The 19,614-nt window shown below is 40.9% G+C and overlaps 17 non-coding genes across 17 annotated transcripts; 7 read left to right on the top strand and 10 right to left on the bottom strand.

The window, feature by feature from the left end:
* Positions 1-131: 131 nt before the first annotated feature.
* On the bottom strand, positions 132-205 carry trnan-guu (transfer RNA asparagine (anticodon GUU)). The gene has a single exon. It is a non-coding gene; the product is annotated as a tRNA-Asn (tRNA).
* A 509-nt stretch (positions 206-714) lies between these two features.
* Positions 715-787, top strand: trnav-aac (transfer RNA valine (anticodon AAC)). The gene has a single exon. It is a non-coding gene; the product is annotated as a tRNA-Val (tRNA).
* A 7,931-nt stretch (positions 788-8,718) lies between these two features.
* trnan-guu (transfer RNA asparagine (anticodon GUU)) lies at positions 8,719-8,792 on the bottom strand. The gene has a single exon. It is a non-coding gene; the product is annotated as a tRNA-Asn (tRNA).
* A 221-nt stretch (positions 8,793-9,013) lies between these two features.
* On the bottom strand, positions 9,014-9,084 carry trnag-gcc (transfer RNA glycine (anticodon GCC)). Its single transcript has one exon. It is a non-coding gene; the product is annotated as a tRNA-Gly (tRNA).
* A 217-nt stretch (positions 9,085-9,301) lies between these two features.
* On the top strand, positions 9,302-9,374 carry trnav-cac (transfer RNA valine (anticodon CAC)). The gene has a single exon. It is a non-coding gene; the product is annotated as a tRNA-Val (tRNA).
* A 977-nt stretch (positions 9,375-10,351) lies between these two features.
* Positions 10,352-10,425, bottom strand: trnan-guu (transfer RNA asparagine (anticodon GUU)). The gene has a single exon. It is a non-coding gene; the product is annotated as a tRNA-Asn (tRNA).
* Positions 10,426-10,646: 221 nt separating this feature from the next.
* trnag-gcc (transfer RNA glycine (anticodon GCC)) lies at positions 10,647-10,717 on the bottom strand. Its single transcript has one exon. It is a non-coding gene; the product is annotated as a tRNA-Gly (tRNA).
* A 728-nt stretch (positions 10,718-11,445) lies between these two features.
* Positions 11,446-11,517, bottom strand: trnat-cgu (transfer RNA threonine (anticodon CGU)). Its single transcript has one exon. It is a non-coding gene; the product is annotated as a tRNA-Thr (tRNA).
* A 1,117-nt stretch (positions 11,518-12,634) lies between these two features.
* On the top strand, positions 12,635-12,707 carry trnav-aac (transfer RNA valine (anticodon AAC)). The gene has a single exon. It is a non-coding gene; the product is annotated as a tRNA-Val (tRNA).
* A 1,339-nt stretch (positions 12,708-14,046) lies between these two features.
* Positions 14,047-14,117, bottom strand: trnag-ccc (transfer RNA glycine (anticodon CCC)). Its single transcript has one exon. It is a non-coding gene; the product is annotated as a tRNA-Gly (tRNA).
* A 217-nt stretch (positions 14,118-14,334) lies between these two features.
* Positions 14,335-14,407, top strand: trnav-cac (transfer RNA valine (anticodon CAC)). The gene has a single exon. It is a non-coding gene; the product is annotated as a tRNA-Val (tRNA).
* Positions 14,408-15,746: 1,339 nt separating this feature from the next.
* On the bottom strand, positions 15,747-15,817 carry trnag-gcc (transfer RNA glycine (anticodon GCC)). The gene has a single exon. It is a non-coding gene; the product is annotated as a tRNA-Gly (tRNA).
* Positions 15,818-16,034: 217 nt separating this feature from the next.
* trnav-cac (transfer RNA valine (anticodon CAC)) lies at positions 16,035-16,107 on the top strand. The gene has a single exon. It is a non-coding gene; the product is annotated as a tRNA-Val (tRNA).
* A 1,339-nt stretch (positions 16,108-17,446) lies between these two features.
* trnag-ccc (transfer RNA glycine (anticodon CCC)) lies at positions 17,447-17,517 on the bottom strand. The gene has a single exon. It is a non-coding gene; the product is annotated as a tRNA-Gly (tRNA).
* Positions 17,518-17,734: 217 nt separating this feature from the next.
* On the top strand, positions 17,735-17,807 carry trnav-cac (transfer RNA valine (anticodon CAC)). Its single transcript has one exon. It is a non-coding gene; the product is annotated as a tRNA-Val (tRNA).
* Positions 17,808-19,146: 1,339 nt separating this feature from the next.
* On the bottom strand, positions 19,147-19,217 carry trnag-ccc (transfer RNA glycine (anticodon CCC)). Its single transcript has one exon. It is a non-coding gene; the product is annotated as a tRNA-Gly (tRNA).
* Positions 19,218-19,434: 217 nt separating this feature from the next.
* On the top strand, positions 19,435-19,507 carry trnav-cac (transfer RNA valine (anticodon CAC)). Its single transcript has one exon. It is a non-coding gene; the product is annotated as a tRNA-Val (tRNA).
* Positions 19,508-19,614: the final 107 nt, after the last annotated feature.

Here is a 19,614-nt window from a genome sequence, read left to right as displayed (position 1 = left end):
TTGATTATCAGTATTTTAAACAAGCACGGTTGCAAACGCGGCACACGTTTTATCTCAAAACAATTGTGCCAATTTAGAGAAGCACACGGGTTGTACAAGAAACCCCTCAAACTGTGCTCGTGGCAAAGTGTCGTCCCTGGGTGGGCTTGAACCCCCGTCCTCTCAGTTAACAGCTGAGCGCGCTGACCAATTGCGCAACAGAGACTGACTTCTAAACTTGATTCATTACTCCCCCAATTATTAGAAAATATCTTTTTACGATGGCCCAATGTCATTGTCTTTGGATGGGAGTAACTTGGAGTACTCCACTTCAGTCTTCGGTAAGTCCAATATGCCTTCTGAGTGGAATGCCTGTGTCTTGCGGTTGTCACAAAAATCGCTTTTGTCCCTTATGAATATTATTTAAAATCTAAAAAAAGCAACAGATGAATTACCCGGGAATCGGACCCGGGTCTCCCGCATGGGAAGCAAGAATTCTACCACTGAACCACCAATGCCTGCATAACAATGTTGGTTCATGAACTCCGTTAAGAGGAAGAGCGTTTGAAATGCTACGAAGTGGAACACATTCTACGTGCACAAGGGATATAACAACATCCACAAAAGGCAAGAAATGCAATGCAGTTAATAACAGCAATGAGACTTGCGAGCCACATGTTTTCCATCGGCCGAATATCAACTTGTGAGTCTTGACAAAGGTGTGTTCTTGCAGCAGTTTCCATGGTGTAGTGGTTATCACATTCGCCTAACACGCGAAGGGTCCCCTGTTTGAAACAGGGTGGAAACAAGCCTTTTTTTTTACTTTATTTCTTACCTTTATACATAAACCGGGAAATAAATAATAGCAAGGTCCTGTGTTTTTATCATGAAGTAGTTTGCAACATACCTGATCAGCTCATGTTCAGCTGAGCACACACAACACCAAATTTAGAGGGTTCTCATATAGGCAGACCTCAGGCTTCAACATCATGAATGCTGGGTTCCATGAGAATGTCATGCACAAACCAGTGAAATCTGTCATTCATTCAAGTCACTGTATTCTCCGGGCGTTGGATGGATTGTAACTGTACTGTTGAGATTGACTTATAAGATGTTTAAACTCTCACCTTAGCAGGAATCATAAATGTAATTCCCAAAGAGTTAGAGAAGACAGCTGTGGGCTGAATGGGTGTTGGCCTTTGTTTCAATACAAGAATCAGTCAAAGATTCACCTGAAACCTAAACCTTAGCAGAGGATGGTTTCGATCCATCGACCTCTGGGTTATTTAAATGTTCCTTTCCCCCTAAAAAACAAGACACACAAAACGAAAAAGAAAGAAAAATAATAAATCAATCAATAAAATGCATCAGTCAAATAGTACAGGCAACTTCGTTAACATGGAGCCACAGACAATTTCATTCAAAAAGTCCCAATTGCTGACGTAAAGATACAACAACAAATAAAAGCAAAGAAGGCCTAGTGGTTAATTACAACAGACAAAGTATTAAAAATGTCGGTCCAATAACTGCACAGGGATGGGCAGAGCCAAAACTGTGTAGCAAGTAAGCTGGAGACTGTTGACACTGAAATAAGGCTATATGTGGCACAGATACAAGATTTATAAACTCTACTTAAAGCCCCACTTAAGAACTTTCAGTTTTGGTTAATATTGGCCGCACCAGTGAACCAAAGCGATGGCGTTTTCCCAAAAGGAAAACCACATTTACCATGAGGACTAGCGCATATAGCGTCAAACTGACACGATAATGCCACAGTGATTCTGTATTACTGAACTTTCCACAGTAGGAACCTACATCCATTTTCTACCGCTTATTCCCTTTTGGGGTCGCGGGGGGCGCTGGCGCCTATCTCAGCTAAAATCAGGCGGAAGGAGGTGTACACCCTGGACAAGTCACCACCTCATTGCAGGGTCAACATAGATAGACGGACAACATTCACACCAACCTACATATTTTACTCAAACCTTATATTTGCAGTTTGAATTCACTGCATTGTTTTTTCCTTGTACAGTTCTTTTGAGTTTGTTGCGTGGTTGGTCAGTGTGGAACTGCGAAGTATCGCGCTGGTGGGTATTTATTGCCACCACACAAATTTCCAGTAGCTAAAATTAGCATTATTATTCTGATTTGAGCATTGAAAGTCACTTACTAGTTTAGCAGGAACAGATGCAAGGCAGCATTGGTCTAAAATCTCTCGTCTTTGACCTCACGCAAGCTAGTGAAAATCGTGCCATTGTTGATCCTTGATTGTCCCTCCCTTTTTCTTTTTTTTTGTCTCCTCGGAAAACAATTTGGTAACTTTGTTTTTTTTATAACTTGTGCCAGGATAGCAGTAATTGCACAAAGCCATTCTTCTTATTTTAGTTTTCTGACAGCACGTAGGCGTTTGCATTCACTTTCGTCTTTTTAACAAATGGGTAAAGGGGGGATGATGTATGCCGTAAAACTAGTCGGCACATTTAATATTTAATAATAATGAATATTGTAAAATTCTATAATTTTGTTATTTAAAGGGGAAAACCCAATTCAAAAGATACATAACAGTTGTTTACTGGCTAAAAATAAAATGATCCTGAAAAAAAATCACATTCATTTTAGATTTAATTATACTGTACAATATCCTTAAAACATGTCATTGTGAAATAATTGATAATATTGTACATTGTACATTTTACTCCTCATTTCATATTCAAAGTGAAAACATTTAAATGATCAGTTTGCCATTTAAAGTGAGATCCGTACAATTAGGTCAGGGCTTCTCAAACTTTTTTTTTCTGTCATCCCCACTTTAGACTAAGGGGTTAGTTTTCAAGGCCCACCTACCCCCATCGCCCCAACAAAACGCTAATGCCAAGCTCAACATTTTCAAATTTATTGAACATCATGTGTGGTCTCGAGGTGTCTCTTTAATTTGTTGGGTCTCATGCTGTCTGCTGCTAGCGGTTTTAGACACAGAACACACAGGCGTCTCTCCTCTACCCCCACCACCGCTGCCGTGAATCCAAGAGCAAGATACCCTTCACCATATTTTCTTTTAGGTTGACTTTTTGGTTGATTAGACCCGTCATATTTTTGTTTCTGTGCAGACCTTTGAGGTGCGAGTTGCAAATTTATCCATTTTGTGTAATTGTGGTCCGCACATTAGCCTGCTACCCATCCGCGCGAAAGTTTGTTCCTCTTAGCCCCGCCTGCAAGTTACTGTTGCTATGTCTGTCAAACTTTCGCTCCTACCGAGAAATTTAAAGCCTACAGGAAAAATAAGTAATTTACATTTATTTATACGGCGGATTTCACAGACAGAATCACAAAGTGATTTACAGTGTGTATAGAAAATGAAAGCATAGTAAAAAAATAAAAATTAAAGTGAAATTTCCCCCCGTTCCTCGCGCCCCACCTGTCATGTCTCTATTCCCCACACTTTGAGAAATGCTGAATTAGGTCAACATTTTTCGACCCGTATGTACAGTCACCGTGTGCTCGGAGAAGAGGTAAGATTAAATTTAAGTTTTACTTCTTAATATTCCTTTTCAGATTTGTTGAAAGGTGCAAATGGAACCATGTGATGTTACTTGACGTAAACATGTCTGTAACAAATACATCAAAACCATAGCCACATGTGTAATGACTAACATTTCCATAACATTTTGTAGACGGCATTGCATGTCTTGTCTTGTTCTATTCTGTCTTTTGAACGTACAAGTAAATGTCTTGTTTTTAGTGTGAGGTTTAACTCTTGTGTTTATTTTGTGTCATTGTGAAGTTTTTTGTACCTGAAAATCAGATATCCCGGCCACCCCAGACACATTTTTTCCTCTAAATCTGCTCCCCAGGTCAAAATAATTGCCGAGTGTGACCGTGTGTGACCGTGTGTCTTGGCTACCACTCTTTACCGCATCTCTCCATGAAACCCGATACAAACATCCGACCAGGAGCGTTGGGCTGCAGTGCATTGTGGGTAGGCGAGTCTTGTACATGATCATGTTCTGTCGGTTCATTTGCAAAATAAACCAGAGAGCACAACTCAGCTTTGATACAAAATGAAAGTAAAAAGTCATGTTGGAATATTTCTAAAAACTCAGCTCGGATTAATTACTGTTCTCTTGGTAGTGGAGAAGAAGTGGGGGTTAGGGGCAAAGGTGGTCTCTGATCCATCTTTGACACGGCAGAAAAGGGGCTGGGAGAGGTTAGACCGAGGAGGCATGGGTTTTTTTTTTTTTACTACAGCTGACGAGGCACATATGTTTTTCATATTAGACTCCGTCGTATTTTGGGGGAATCAAACAAACATTACAAAGAGATTTTAGGACCAGACAATCCATTGGATTCGATACAATTATCTTATTCAGGAATTACATTTTATTTTGAAAAAGTTATCAGTAATCTGGAAATATGTGTTATTTATTGGAATTGTAGATTGAAAAAAGAAATAATCAAAAGCCATACATCATGAAACAGGCAACAGAAGTACAACAAATCAAAGTTGAAAGAAATATTACATACGCAGAGGCATTTAAAGTTAGAAATCAAGAAAGTGTAGAAGAGAACAGAAGGGTGAATAGTTCAAGAAATAAAAAATAAAAACAAGAGGCAACAAATACAGGAATTTCCACGGACAAACTAGTTGTATTCCCGGCTTACGTAATAAACTGTACAGAACAGGCTACAAATAAGACTGAGAAGATCAAAATAATTGTCAAAGCAGCAGCAAAGTTGTTGAAAGAACTATCTTGGGACCGGGTGCAAGCTGTACTACAGAGAGTAGACGTGACGGAGTCATGTTACCACATTCCAATACCCTGTTAATTGTCCAGTGGAATGCCAGAAGTTTGATAGCAACCGAACATGAATTAAAGGGATATATTAAAAATATGAAAACTAAACCACATATAATTTGTATTCAAGAAACATGGCTGAAGCCAAAATTAAACTTTATAATAAAAGGATATATAACGATTCGTAAAGATAGGAATGATGGGTAAAGAGGATGATGTGCCACATTTATTATAGAAGATGTAGTCACGGGTAAAGAAACAGCAGAACCTTTAGCAAAAACATTTGTTAAAGTGCACGGTAATGATAATTTGAGAAATGTAGAAAAACAAAAGAGAGAAGAAACGATGAGTTTAAATATTGGGGAAATGATGGAAGACAACGATAATAGCATTACCAACACTATGGATATGACATTTTCTTTGAATGAAATGGTTCGAATTTTGAAAAAGGTTAAAAATACGTCACAGGGAAAACACCTGGTGAGTTATCAAATGATCAAAAACTTAGGTAGCATCGTCAAAGAAGTGGTCTTGAAATGATATGACAGGATATATGAAGAAGGAGAATGACCGGCAGAGGGGAAAATTAGCGGTAATAATTCCAATATCCAAGTCAGGGTAAGACCCGGAAGAGGCAGGAAATTATAGGACGATAGCCTTGACCTCAAATTTGGGGAAAGTAATGGAAAAAATGATTAATGAAAGACTAGTATATTATTTAGAGTTAAAAGAAATAATCAAAAAAACTAACAAAGTGGTAAATAATGTTTAAGACTGGGGAACGGCTTGGGGTTTAAGTTTCTCTGTCGGAAAGACAAAAGTCATACATTTTACAAAGAGAAAAGTACAAAACAAGCTCCAAATAAAAACTCTACGGTGAAAATATAGAAGAGGTACAAGTATTTAAATATTTAGGAATATGGTTTGATAAAAATATGAACTAGTCAACCCACATCAGCAAAATAGATTTGATTAGATTAGATTAGATAGTACTTTATTTATTCCTTCAGGAGTGTTCCTTCAGGAAAATTAAAAATAGGGGAAAAAGTAAAAAGGTGTTAAATATAATGAGGGCTTTGAGGGGTAATGATTGGGGGGCTGATAGGTTGACGTTGAAAACAATATATGTATATACATCACTTTAATTCCATCTGTTATTGATTACGGATGTATTATTTACCAATCTGCTTCAAAAACAGGACTTGGGAAAATAGACTGGATCCAGTCACAGGCTTTAAGGTTATGTTGTGGAGCTACTACATCAACCCTAATGGCAGTATTACAAGTAAAAATGAACGAAAAACTTTGGACAAGAGGAGAGATCAACTCTCAGCAGTTTATCGGGCAACTTTAAAAGGATCGAAGCAAGGATATCCCACTTGTCAAGTGCTACCAAACTGCCAAGAAAAAAAGAAAAAAAGAAATAATAGTTTTGGGTGGATTATAGGAGACATATGTAATAAAGTTAAAATTGACAATATTAAAGTTAGTCCTACAGTACCAATTCCTGCAATACCACCGTGGATGTATGATAACCCAAAGGTAAACATGCAATTACTAAAGAATAGAAATTTAAATAGTTACCAGATAGAAAAATGGGTTGAGATATGATATATACGGATGCATCAAAAACTATAAAAAGTAAGGTAGGAGCTGCAGCAGTTATCCCACAAGGAAACATAGTATTAAATAAAATAATCAGTGATAAACTATCTGTTTTTACGGGGGAATTGGTAGCAATTTATATGGCAGTTAACTGGATAGAGGAAAACAAAGCAAGGAAAGTAGTTGTGTGCTCGCACTCCAACAGTGCATTGATGAGCATAAAAAAAAACATAGCATCAGAAACAAGACAAGATTTAGTTTATGAAATAGTTCAGGCAATCTACAGAATAAATAAAACGGGAGGTGTGGTAACATTTCTTTGGGTTCCTTGGAAGATATAGTAGGATGGAATTCACAACACATAGGATATAAAGCATGATACACGTATTTAAAAAACATTGGGTTAAATAAAAGAATATAGAGTAGGGATTCATCTTGGTCCACACTCCATTTCAGTAGGTGGCGCTAATGCACACCAGAAGGTTGCTTGCCGGAGACAACCGCCCACCTCCGGAATCAGTCCCCGCCCATTCCCCTTAGGCGCGAAATTCATTTGAGCGGAAGACAGAGGAGTGAGAGGAGTTCTTTAAAACGGCGGAGAATCTTAAAAAGTTTACAGAAAGCAAGAAAAACTTACGGCGGGGGCATGTCGGACATTCGCCGTTGTTTTCGATGGTATTGTCCCGGACCAAGGTTTCGATGTCTGGGTTCTTTGGCGCAATCAAGCCTTCTCCTCTGCCTGGAATTGCTGGCTGTCTCCGACGGCCATTGACGGTGCTTGCTCGATTAAGGGGATCCAACGATGTAAACGGAAAATCTGTAAGTAAATATATGTATATATGTATTGTATACAGCATGTTTTTTTTCTTGTAAAATGAAAATAATTTGACTCACCAGACTGCGATTGTGTTCAAACGATCGCGTTAGGATCTTACGGCAATTCCTCTATGAAACAAAATAATGAATACACATAATATTAAATAATTCGAAGGTTTAAACACACCTCAATAATCATCTTCCAACTTTGTAAGATCGTTTAAGCAAAGTTCTTCGTCTTTCACTTCGTCGTCATCGGCTGGAAAAAAAAAAGTATTACAACGTCGTACACGTGCAATGCTTTTAACGTTTAAATGCTTAAATGGAGTTAAACCATTGTCTAATAACGTGGTAAAGCAGAGGTAATGGTGTGTGAGTGTGTGTGTGTGTGTGAGCGCGCGTGTGTGCGTGTCCACATCTTCCCACGTAACATTCCCAGCCATCAATACATCGAAGCAGGGTCAAACATATGGTTAACCTTAACCTAATTAGTTCCTCCCAATCTTTTAAATATGTTTTCGGGAAGTCTGGTTGTTGTTTCAAACGATCGTAAACATTTAAACTGTCAAATGGCTGGTCAGATGCTGATCAGATGACATTCTCAATCTTCGGTGTGCGACGATTGTAAACATTTAAACTGTCAAATGGCTGGTCGGATGCTGATCAGATGACATTCTCAAGCTTCCTTAAAAACTGACCTCACCCTGAACCCTCCTTTGTTCCCTCTTAACCAATTCCTCTTCAGGTCTTAAACCCACCCTCTTCAGGTCTTAAACCCACCCTCTTCCTGGTTAAAACTACACCCTCTTCCTGGTTAAATCGCTCCCTCTTCCGGTCTTAACTCCACCCTCTTCATGGTTAAAACTACACCCTCTTCCTGGTTAAATCACTCCCTCTTCAGGCTTTAACTCCACCCTGTTCCTGGTTAAAGCTCCACCCTCTTCCTGGTTAAACAACTCCCACCTCAGGTCTTAACTCCACCTCTTCCTGGTTAAACCACTCCCACCTAAGGTCTTAACTCCACCCTCTTCCGGGGTAAGCCACACTCACTTGACCTTGACCTTTGACCCTTGACCTTTAACCTTGACCCCTCATAAATCATTGATTTATGACCCCCCATAAATCATTTTTTGGACAGAAGGTATCCCCTTAAATTCTCTTCTGTGGATCCATTGGGATTTCATTCAAAACGAATAGAAGTCAGGCCCACATTCAAGTGGTTTGAGAACAAACTGAGAAAGTGATACAGAAAAAACACCAAGACACTGATAGGATTTCAGCCAAACATCTCCCGTTTAACAAACAGGCATCTTGACTGACAGCTACAGCGCCTGGAACATCATGGATTTCAACTTGATGCCTATAACCCTATCCTCAAAGGATAGCCAATTTGAGTGGAGAAACTTGATTATCAGTATTTTAAACAAGCAAGGTTGCAAACGTTTTATCTCAAACTATTGTACCAATTTAGAGAAAGACACGGGCTGTACAAGAAAACCCTCAAACTGTGCTCGTGGCAAAGTGTCGTCCCTGGGTGGGCTTGAACCACCATCCTCTCAGTTAACAGCCAAGCGCGCTGACCAAATGCGCCACAGAGACTGACTTCTACTTTTGATTCATTACTCCCCCAATTATTAGAATATCTCTTGTTACGATGGCCCAATGTCATTGTCTTTGGATGGGAGTAACTTGGAGTACTCTGCTTCAGCCTTCGGTGAGTCCAATATACCTTCTGAGTGGAATGCCTGTGTCTTGCGGTTGTCACAAACATTGCTTTTGTCCCTTATGAATATTATTTAAAATCTAAAAAAAGCAACAGATGCATTGGCCGGGAATCAGACCCGGGTCTCACGCGTGGCAAGCGAGAATTCTACCACTGAACCACCAATGCTTGCATAACAATGTTTGTTCATGAACTCTGTTAAGAGGAAGAGCGTTTGAAATGCTACGAAGTGGAACACATTCTACGTGCACAAGGGATATAACAACATCCACAAAAGGCAAGAAATGCAATGCAGCTAATAACAGCAATGAGACTTGCGAGCCACATGTTTTCCATCGGCCGAATATCAACTTGTAAGTTTTGAAAAAGGTGAGTTCTTTTAGCAGTTTCCATGGTGTAGTGGTTATCACATTCGCCTCACACGCGAGAGGTCCCCTGTTCGAAATAGGGTGGAAACAAGCCTTTTTTTGACTTTACTTCTTATCTTTATACATAAACCGGGAAATAAATAATAGCAAGGTCCTGTTTTTTTATCCTGAAGTAGTTTGCAACTTACCTGATCAGCTCATGTTCAGCTGAGCACACACAACCCCGAATTTAGAGGGTTCTCATAGAGGCAGACCTCAGGCTTCAACATCATGAATGCTGGGTTCCATGAAAATGTCATGCACAAACCAGTGAAATATGTCATTCGTTCAAGTCACTGTATTCTCCGGGCGTTGGATGGATTGTAACTGTACTGTTAAAATTGACTTATAAGATGTTTAAACTCTCACCTTAGCAGGAATCATAAATGTAATTCCCAAAGAGTTAGAGAACACAGCTGTGGGCTGAATGGGTGTTGGCCTTTGTTTCAATACAAGATTCAGTCACAGATTCACCTGAAACCTAAACCTTAGCAGTCTTTAACCTAATTGGGCTTACTCTGGTTAGTATCCAGACAAACTACTAGTAATGCAGTGATTTGGAACCCAACTGAAGTCGTGTTTATTTCTGAGTGCTGGTTTTGTCCACATTTAAAATGGCATTTCTTATTAAGAAATTGTAGTCAACATCAAACTCTGTGGATCCATTGGGATTTCATTCAAAACGAATAGAAGTTAGGCCCACATTCACGTGGTTTGAGAACAAACTGAGAAAGTGATACAGAAAAAACACCAAGACACTGACAGGATTTCAGCCAAACATCTCCCGTTTAACAAACAGGCATCTTGACTGACAGCTACAGCGTCTGGAACATCATGGATTTCAACTTGATGCCTATAACCCTATACTCATCGGATAGCCAATTTGAGTGGAGAAAATGTATTATCAGTATTTTAAACAAGTACGGTTGCAAACGTGGCACACGTTTTATCTCGAAACTATTGTACCAATTTAGAGAATGACATGGGCTGTACAAGAAAACCCTCAAACTGTGCTCGTGGCAAAGTGTCATCCCTGGGTAGGCTTGAACCACCAGCCTCTCAGTTAACAGCCGAGCGCGCTGACCAATTGCGCCACAGACACTGACTTCTAAATTTGATTCATTACTCCCACAATTATTAGAAAATCTCTTGTTACGATGGCCCAATGTCATTGTCTTTGGATGGGAGTAACTTGGAGTACTCTGCTTCAGTCTTCGGTGAGTCCAATATACCTTCTGAGTGGAATTCCTGTGTCTTGCGGTTGTCACAAACATTGCTTTTGTCCCTTATGAATATTATTTAAAATCTAAAGAAAGCAACAGATGCATTGGCCAGGAATCGGACCCGGGTCTCCCGCAAGGCAAGCGAGAATTCTACCACTGAACCACCAATGCCTGCACAACAATGTTTGTTCATGAACTCGGTTAAGAGGAAGAGCGTTTGAAATGCTACGAAGTGGAACACATTCTACGTGCACAAGGGATATAACAACATCCACAAAAGGCAAGTAATGCAATGCAGCCAATAACAACAATGAGACTTGCGAGCCACATGTTTTCCATCGGCCGAATATCAAATTGTAAGTCTTGACAAAGGTGCGTTTTTGCAGCAGTTTCCATGGTGTAGTGGTTATCACATTCGACTCACACGTGAAAGGTCCCTTGTTCGAAACAGTGTGGGAACCAGCCTTTTTTTGACTTTACTTCTTACCTTTATACATAAACCGGGAAATAAATAATAGCAAGGTCCTGTGTTTTTATCATGAAGTAGTTTGCAACATACCTGATCAGCTCATGTTCAGCTGAGCACACACAACACCAAATTTAGAGGGTTCTCATATAGGCAGACCTCAGGCTTCAACATCATGAATGCTGGGTTCCATGAAAATGTCATGCACAAACCAGTGAAATCTGTCATTCGTTCAAGTCACTGTATTCTCCGGGCGTTGGATGGATTGTAACTGTACTATTGAGATTGACTTATAAGATGTTTAAACTCTCACCTTAGCAGGAATCATAAATGTAATTCCCAAAGAGTTAGAGAAGACAGCTGTGGGCTGAATGGGTGTAGGCCTTTGTTTCAATACAAGAATCAGTCAAAGATTCACCTGAAACCTAATCCTTAGCAGAGGATGGTTTCGATCCATCGACCTCTGGATTACGGGCCCAGCACGCTCCCGCTGCGCCACTCTGCTGTCTTAAGCCTAACAGGGCTTACTCTGATTAGTATCCAGACAAACTACTAGTAACAAAGTGATTTGGAACCCAACTGAAGTCGTGTTTATTTCTGAGTGCTGGTTTTGTCCACATTTAAAATGGCATTTCTTATTAAGAAATTGTAGTCAACATCAAACTATGTGGATCCATTGGGATTTCATTCAAAACGAATAGAAGTTAGGCCCACATTCATGTGGTTTGAGAACAAACTGAGAAAGTGATACAGAAAAAACACCGAGACACTGACAGGATTTCAGCCAAACATCTCCCGTTTAACAAACAGGCGTCTTGACTGACAGCTACAGCGCCTGGAACATCATGGATTTCAACTTGATGCCTATAACCCTATACTCAACGGATAGCCAATTTGAGGGGAGAGCATTGATTATCACTATTTTAAACAAGCACGGTTGCAAACGTGGCACACGTTTTATCTCGAAGCTATTGTGCCAATTTAGAGAAGGACACGGGCTGTACAAGAAAACCCTCAAATTGTGCTCGTGGCAAAGCATCGTCCCTGGGTGGGCTTGAACAACTATCCTCTCAGTTAACAGCCGAGCGCGCTGACCAATTGCGCCGCAGAAAGTGACTATTAAATTTGATTCATTACTCCCCCAATTATTAGAAAATCTCTTGTTACGATGGCCCAATGTCATTGTCTTTGGATGGGAGTAACTTGTAGTACTCTGCTTCAGTCTTTGGTGAGTCCAATATGCCTTCTGAGTGGAATGCCTGTGTCTTGCGGTTGTCACAAACATTGCTTTTGTCCCTTATGAATATTATTTAAAATCTAAAAAAAGTAACAGATGCATTGGCTGGGAATCGGACCCGGGTCTCCCGCATGGCAAGCGAGAATTCTTCCACTGAGCCACCAATGCCTGCATAACAACTTTTGTTCATGAACTCAGTTAAGAGGAAGAGCGTTTGAAATGCTACGACGTGGAACACATTCTACGTGCACAAGGGATATAACAACATCCACAAAAGGCAAGAAATGCAATGCAGCTACTAACAGCAATGAGACTTGCGAGCCACATGTTTTCCATCGGCCGAATATCAACTTGTAAGTCTTGACAAAGGTGAGTTCTTGCAGCAGTTTCCATGGTGTAGTGGTTATCACATTCGCCTAACACGCGAAAGGTCCCCTGTTCGAAACAGAGTGGAAACAAGCCTTTTTTTGACTTTACTTCTTACCTTTATACATAAACCGGGAAATAAATAATAGCAAGGTCCTGTGTTTTTATCATGAAGTAGTTTGCAACATACCTGATCAGCTCATGTTCAGCTGAGCACACACAACACCAAATTTAGAGGGTTCTCATATAGGCAGACCTCAGGCTTCAAGATCATGAAGGCTGGGTTCCGTGGAAATGTCATGCACAAACCAGTGAAATCTGTCATTCATTCAAGTCACTGTATTCTCCGGGCGTTGGATGGATTGTAACTGTACTGTTGAGATTGACTTATAAGATGTTTAAACTCTCACCTTAGCAGGAATCATAAATGTAATTCCCAAAGAGTTAGAGAAGACAGCTGTGGGCTGAATGGGTGTTGGCCTTTGTTTCAATACATGAATAAGTCAAAGATTCACCTGAAACCAAAACCTTAGCAGAGGATGGTTTCGATCCATCGACCTCTGGGTTATGGGCCCAGCACGCTCCCGCTGCGCCACTCTGCTGTCTTAAGCCTAAAAGGGCTTACTTTGGTTAGTATCCAGACAAACTACTAGTAACAAAGTGATTTGGAACCCAACTGAAGTCGTGTTTATTTCTGAGTGCTGGTTTTGTCCACATTTAAAATGGCATTTCTTATTAAGAAATTGTAGTCAACATCAAACTCTGTGGATCCATTGGGATTTCATTCAAAACGAATAGAAGTTAGGCCCACATTCATGTGGTTTGAGAACAAACTGAGAAAGTGATACAGAAAAAACACCAAGACACTGACAGGATTTCAGCCAAACATCTCCCGTTTAACAAACAGGCATCTTGACTGACAGCTACAGCGCCTGGAACATCATGGATTTCAACTTGATGCCTATAACCCTATACTCAACGGATAGCCAATTTGAGGGGAGAGCATTGATTATCACTATTTTAAACAAGCACGGTTGCAAACGTGGCACACGTTTTATCTCGAAACTATTGTGCCAATTTAGAGAAGGACACGGGCTGTACAAGAAAACCCTCAAATTGTGCTCGTGGAAAAGCATCGTCCCTGGGCGGGCTTGAACAACTATCCTCTCAGTTAACAGTCGAGCGCGCTGACCAATTGCGCCGCAGAGACTGACTTTTAAATTTGATTCATTACTCCCCCAATTATTAGAAAATCTCTTGTTACGATGGCCCAATGTCATTGTCTTTGGATGGGAGTAACTTGGAGTACTCTGCTTCTGTCTTTGGTGAGTCCAATATGCCTTCTGAGTGCAATGCCTGTGTCTTGCGGTTGTCACAAACATTGCTTTTGTCCCTTATGAATATTATTTAAAATCTAAAAAAAGCAACAGATGCATTCGCCGGGAATCGGACCCGGGTCTCCCGCATGGGAAGCGAGAATTCTACCACTGAACCACCAATGCCTGCATAACAATGTTGGTTCATGAACTCGGTTAAGAGGAAGAGCGTTTGAAATGCTACGAAGTGGAACACATTCTACGTGCACAAGGGATATAACAACATCCACAAAAGGCAAGAAATGCAATGCAGCTAATAACAGCAATGAGACTTGCGAGCCACATGTTTTCCATCGGCCGAATATCAACTTGTAAGTCTTGACAAAGGTGTGTTCATGCAGCAGTTTCCATGGTGTAGTGGTTATCACATTCGCCTCACACGCGAAAGGTCCCCTGTTCGAAACAGGGTGGAAACAAGCCTCTTTTTGACTTTACTTCTTACCTTTATACATAAACCGGGAAATAAATAATAGCAAGGTCCTGTGTTTTTATCATGAAGTAGTTTGCAACATACCTGATCAGCTCATGTTCAGCTGAGTACACACAACACCAAATTTAGAGGGTTCTCATATAGGCAGACCTCAGGCTTCAACATCATGAATGCTGGGTTCCATGAGAATGTCATGCACAAACCAGTGAAATCTGTCATTCATTCAAGTCACTGTATTCTCCGGGCGTTGGATGGATTGTAACTGTACTGTTGAGATTGACTTATAAGATGTTTAAACTCTCACCTTAGCAGGAATCATAAATGTAATTCCCAAAGAGTTAGAGAAGACAGCTGTGGGCTGAATGGGTGTTGGCCTTTGTTTCAATACAAGATTCAGTCAAAGATTCACCTGAAACCTAAACCTTAGCAGAGGATGGTTTCGATCCATCAACCTCTGGGTTATGGGCCCAGCACGCTCCCGCTGCGCCACTCTGCTGTCTTAAACCTAACAAGGCTTACCCTGGTTAGTATCCAGACAAACTACTAGTAACAAAGTGATTTGGAACCCAACTGAAGTCGTGTTTATTTCTGAGTGCTGGTTTTGTCCACATTTAAAATTGCATTTCTTATTAAGAAATTGTAGTCAATATCAAACTCTGTGGATCCATTGGGATTTCATTCAAAACGAATAGAAGTTAGGACCACATTCACGTGGTTTAGGAAAAAACTGAGAAAGTGATACAGAAAAAACACCAAGACACTGACAGGATTTCAGCCAAACATCTCCCGTTTAACAAACAGGCATTTTGACTGACAGCTACAGCGCCTGGAACATCATGGATTTCAACTTGATGCCTATAACCCTATGCTCAACGTATAGCCAATTTGAGGGGAGAGCATTGATTATCAGTATTTTAAACAAGCACGGTTGCAAACGTGGCACACGTTTTATCTCGAAACTATTGTGCCAATTTAGAGAAGGACACGGGCTGTACAAGAAAACCCTCAAATTGTGCTCGTGGCAAAGCATCGTCCCTGGGTGGGCTTGAACAACTATCCTCTCAGTTAACAGCCGAGCGCGCTGACCAATTGCGCCGCAGAGACTGACTTTTGAATTTGATTCATTACTCCCCCAATTATTAGAAAATCTCTTGTTACGATGGCCCAATGTCATTGTCTTTGGATGGGAGTAACTTGGAGTACTCTGCTTCAGTCTTTGGTGAGTCCAATATGCCTTCTGAGTGCAATGCCTGTGTCTTGCGGTTGTCACAAACATTGCTTTTGTCCCTTATGAATATTATTTAAAATCTAAAAAAAGCAACAGATGCATTGGCCGGGAATCGGACCCGGGTCTCACGCATGGCAAGCGAGAATTCTTCCACTGAACCACCAATGCCTGCATAACAACGTTTGTTCATGAACTCAGTTAAGAGGAAGAGCGTTTGAAATGCTACGAAGTGGAGCACATTCTACGTGCACAAGGGATATAACAACATCCACAAAAGGCAAGAAATGCAATGTAGCTAATAACAGCAATGAGACTTGCGAGCCACTTGTTTTCCATCGGCCGAATATCAACTTGTAAGTCTTGACAAAGGTGTGTTCTTGCAGCAGTTTCCATGGTGTAGTGGTTATCACATTCGCCTCACACGCGAAAGGTCCCCTGTTCGAAACAGGGTGGAAACAAGCCTCTTTTTGACTTTACTTCTTACCTTTATACATAAACCGGGAAATAAATAATAGCAAGGTCCTGTGTTTTTATCATGAAGTAGTTTGCAACATACCTGATCAGCTCATGTTCAGCTGAGCACACACAACACCAAATTTAGAGGGTTCTCATATAGGCAGACCTCAGGCTTCAACATCATGAATGCTGGGTTCCATGGAAATGTCATGCACAAACCAGTGAAATCTGTCATTCATTCAAGTCACTGTATTCTCCGGGCGTTGGCTGGATTGTAACTGTACTATTGAGATTGACTTATAAGATGTTTAAACTCTCACCTTAGCAGGAATCATAAATGTAATTCCCAAAGAGTTAGAGAAGACAGCTGTGGGCTGAATGGGTGTAGGCCTTTGTTTCAATACAAGAATCAGTCAAAGATTCACCTGAAACCTAATCCTTAGCAGAGGATGGTTTCGATCCATCGACCTCTGGGTTATGGGCCCAGCACGCTCCCGCTGCGCCACTCTGCTGTCTTAAGCCTAAAAGGGCTTACTTTGGTTAGTATCCAGACAAACTACTAGTAACAAAGTGATTTGGAACCCAACTGAAGTCGTGTTTATTTCTGAGTGCTGGTTTTGTCCACATTTAAAATGGCATTTCTTATTAAGAAATTGTAGTCAACATCAAACTCTGTGGATCCATTGGGATTTCATTCAAAACGAATAGAAGTTAGGCCCACATTCATGTGGTTTGAGAACAAACTGAGAAAGTGATACAGAAAAAACACCAAGACACTGACAGGATTTCAGCCAAACATCTCCCGTTTAACAAACAGGCATCTTGACTGACAGCTACAGCGCCTGGAACATCATGGATTTCAACTTGATGCCTATAACCCTATACTCAACGGATAGCCAATTTGAGGGGAGAGCATTGATTATCACTATTTTAAACAAGCACGGTTGCAAACGTGGCACACGTTTTATCTCGAAACTATTGTGCCAATTTAGAGAAGGACACGGGCTGTACAAGAAAACCCTCAAATTGTGCTCGTGGAAAAGCATCGTCCCTGGGTGGGCTTGAACAACTATCCTCTCAGTTAACAGTCGAGCGCGCTGACCAATTGCGCCGCAGAGACTGACTTTTAAATTTGATTCATTACTCCCCCAATTATTAGAAAATCTCTTGTTACGATGGCCCAATGTCATTGTCTTTGGATGGGAGTAACTTGGAGTACTCTGCTTCAGTCTTTGGTGAGTCCAATATGCCTTCTGAGTGCAATGCCTGTGTCTTGCGGTTGTCACAAACATTGCTTTTGTCCCTTATGAATATTATTTAAAATCTAAAAAAAGCAACAGATGCATTCGCCGGGAATCGGACCCGGGTGTCCCGCATGGGAAGCGAGAATTCTACCACTGAACCACCAATGCCTGCATAACAATGTTGGTTCATGAACTCGGTTAAGAGGAAGAGCGTTTGAAATGCTACGACGTTGAACACATTCTACGTGCACAAGGGATATAACAACATCCACAAAAGGCAAGAAATGCAATGCAGCTAATAACAGCAATGAGACTTGCGAGCCACATGTTTTCCATCGGCCGAATATCAACTTGTAAGTCTTGACAAAGGTGTGTTCATGCAGCAGTTTCCATGGTGTAGTGGTTATCACATTCGCCTCACACGCGAAAGGTCCCCTGTTTGAAACAGGGTGGAAACAAGCCTCTTTTTGACTTTACTTCTTACCTTTATACATAAACCGGGAAATAAATAATAGCAAGGTCCTGTGTTTTTATCATGAAGTAGTTTGCAACATACCTGATCAGCTCATGTTCAGCTGAGTACACACAACACCAAATTTAGAGGGTTCTCATATAGGCAGACCTCAGGCTTCAACATCATGAATGCTGGGTTCCATGAGAATGTCATGCACAAACCAGTGAAATCTGTCATTCATTCAAGTCACTGTATTCTCCGGGCGTTGGATGGATTGTAACTGTACTGTTGAGATTGACTTATAAGATGTTTAAACTCTCACCTTAGCAGGAATCATAAATGTAATTCCCAAAGAGTTAGAGAAGACAGCTGTGGGCTGAATGGGTGTTGGCCTTTGTTTCAATACATGAATCAGTCAAAGATTCACCTGAAACCAAAACCTTAGCAGAGGATGGTTTCGATCCATCGACCTCTGGGTTATGGGCCCAGCACGCTCCCGCTGCGCCACTCTGCTGTCTTAAGCCTTAAAGGGCTTACTTTGGTTAGTATCCAGACAAACTACTAGTAACAAAGTGATTTGGAACCCAACTGAAGTCGTGTTTATTTCTGAGTGCTGGTTTTGTCCACATTTAAAATGGCATTTCTTATTAAGAAATTGTAGTCAACATCAAACTATGTGGATCCATTGGGATTTCATTCAAAACGAATAGAAGTTAGGCCCACATTCATGTGGTTTGAGAACAAACTGAGAAAGTGATACAGAAAAAACACCAAGACACTGACAGGATTTCAGCCAAACATCTCCCGTTTAACAAACAGGCATCTTGACTGACAGCTACAGCGCCTGGAACATCATGGATTTCAACTTGATGCCTATAACCCTATACTCAACGGATAGCCAATTTGAGGGGAGAGCATTGATTATCACTATTTTAAACAAGCACGGTTGCAAACGTGGCACACGTTTTATCTCGAAACTATTGTGCCAATTTAGAGAAGGACACGGGCTGTACAAGAAAACCCTCAAATTGTGCTCGCGGAAAAGCATCGTCCCTGGGCGGGCTTGAACAACTATCCTCTCAGTTAACAGTCGAGCGCGCTGACCAATTGCGCCGCAGAGACTGACTTTTAAATTTGATTCATTACTCCCCCAATTATTAGAAAATCTCTTGTTACGATGGCCCAATGTCATTGTCTTTGGATGGGAGTAACTTGGAGTACTCTGCTTCTGTCTTTGGTGAGTCCAATATGCCTTCTGAGTGCAATGCCTGTGTCCTGCGGTTGTCACAAACATTGCTTTTGTCCCTTATGAATATTATTTAAAATCTAAAAAAAGCAACAGATGCATTCGCCGGGAATCGGACCCGGGTCTCCCGCATGGGAAGCGAGAATTCTACCACTGAACCACCAATGCCTGCATAACAATGTTGGTTCATGAACTCGGTTAAGAGGAAGAGCGTTTGAAATGCTACGAAGTGGAACACATTCTACGTGCACAAGGGATATAACAACATCCACAAAAGGCAAGAAATGCAATGCAGCTAATAACAGCAATGAGACTTGCGAGCCACATGTTTTCCATCGGCCGAATATCAACTTGTAAGTCTTGACAAAGGTGTGTTCATGCAGCAGTTTCCATGGTGTAGTGGTTATCACATTCGCCTCACACGCGAAAGGTCCCCTGTTCGAAACAGGGTGGAAACAAGCCTCTTTTTGACTTTACTTCTTACCTTTATACATAAACCGGGAAATAAATAATAGCAAGGTCCTGTGTTTTTATCATGAAGTAGTTTGCAACATACCTGATCAGC

The sequence above is a fragment of the Nerophis ophidion genome, linkage group LG01, assembly GCF_033978795.1.
Source record: "Nerophis ophidion isolate RoL-2023_Sa linkage group LG01, RoL_Noph_v1.0, whole genome shotgun sequence".
NCBI classification, from domain to species: domain Eukaryota; kingdom Metazoa; phylum Chordata; class Actinopteri; order Syngnathiformes; family Syngnathidae; genus Nerophis; species Nerophis ophidion.
This window is presented reverse-complemented; position numbering and strand designations above follow the sequence as displayed.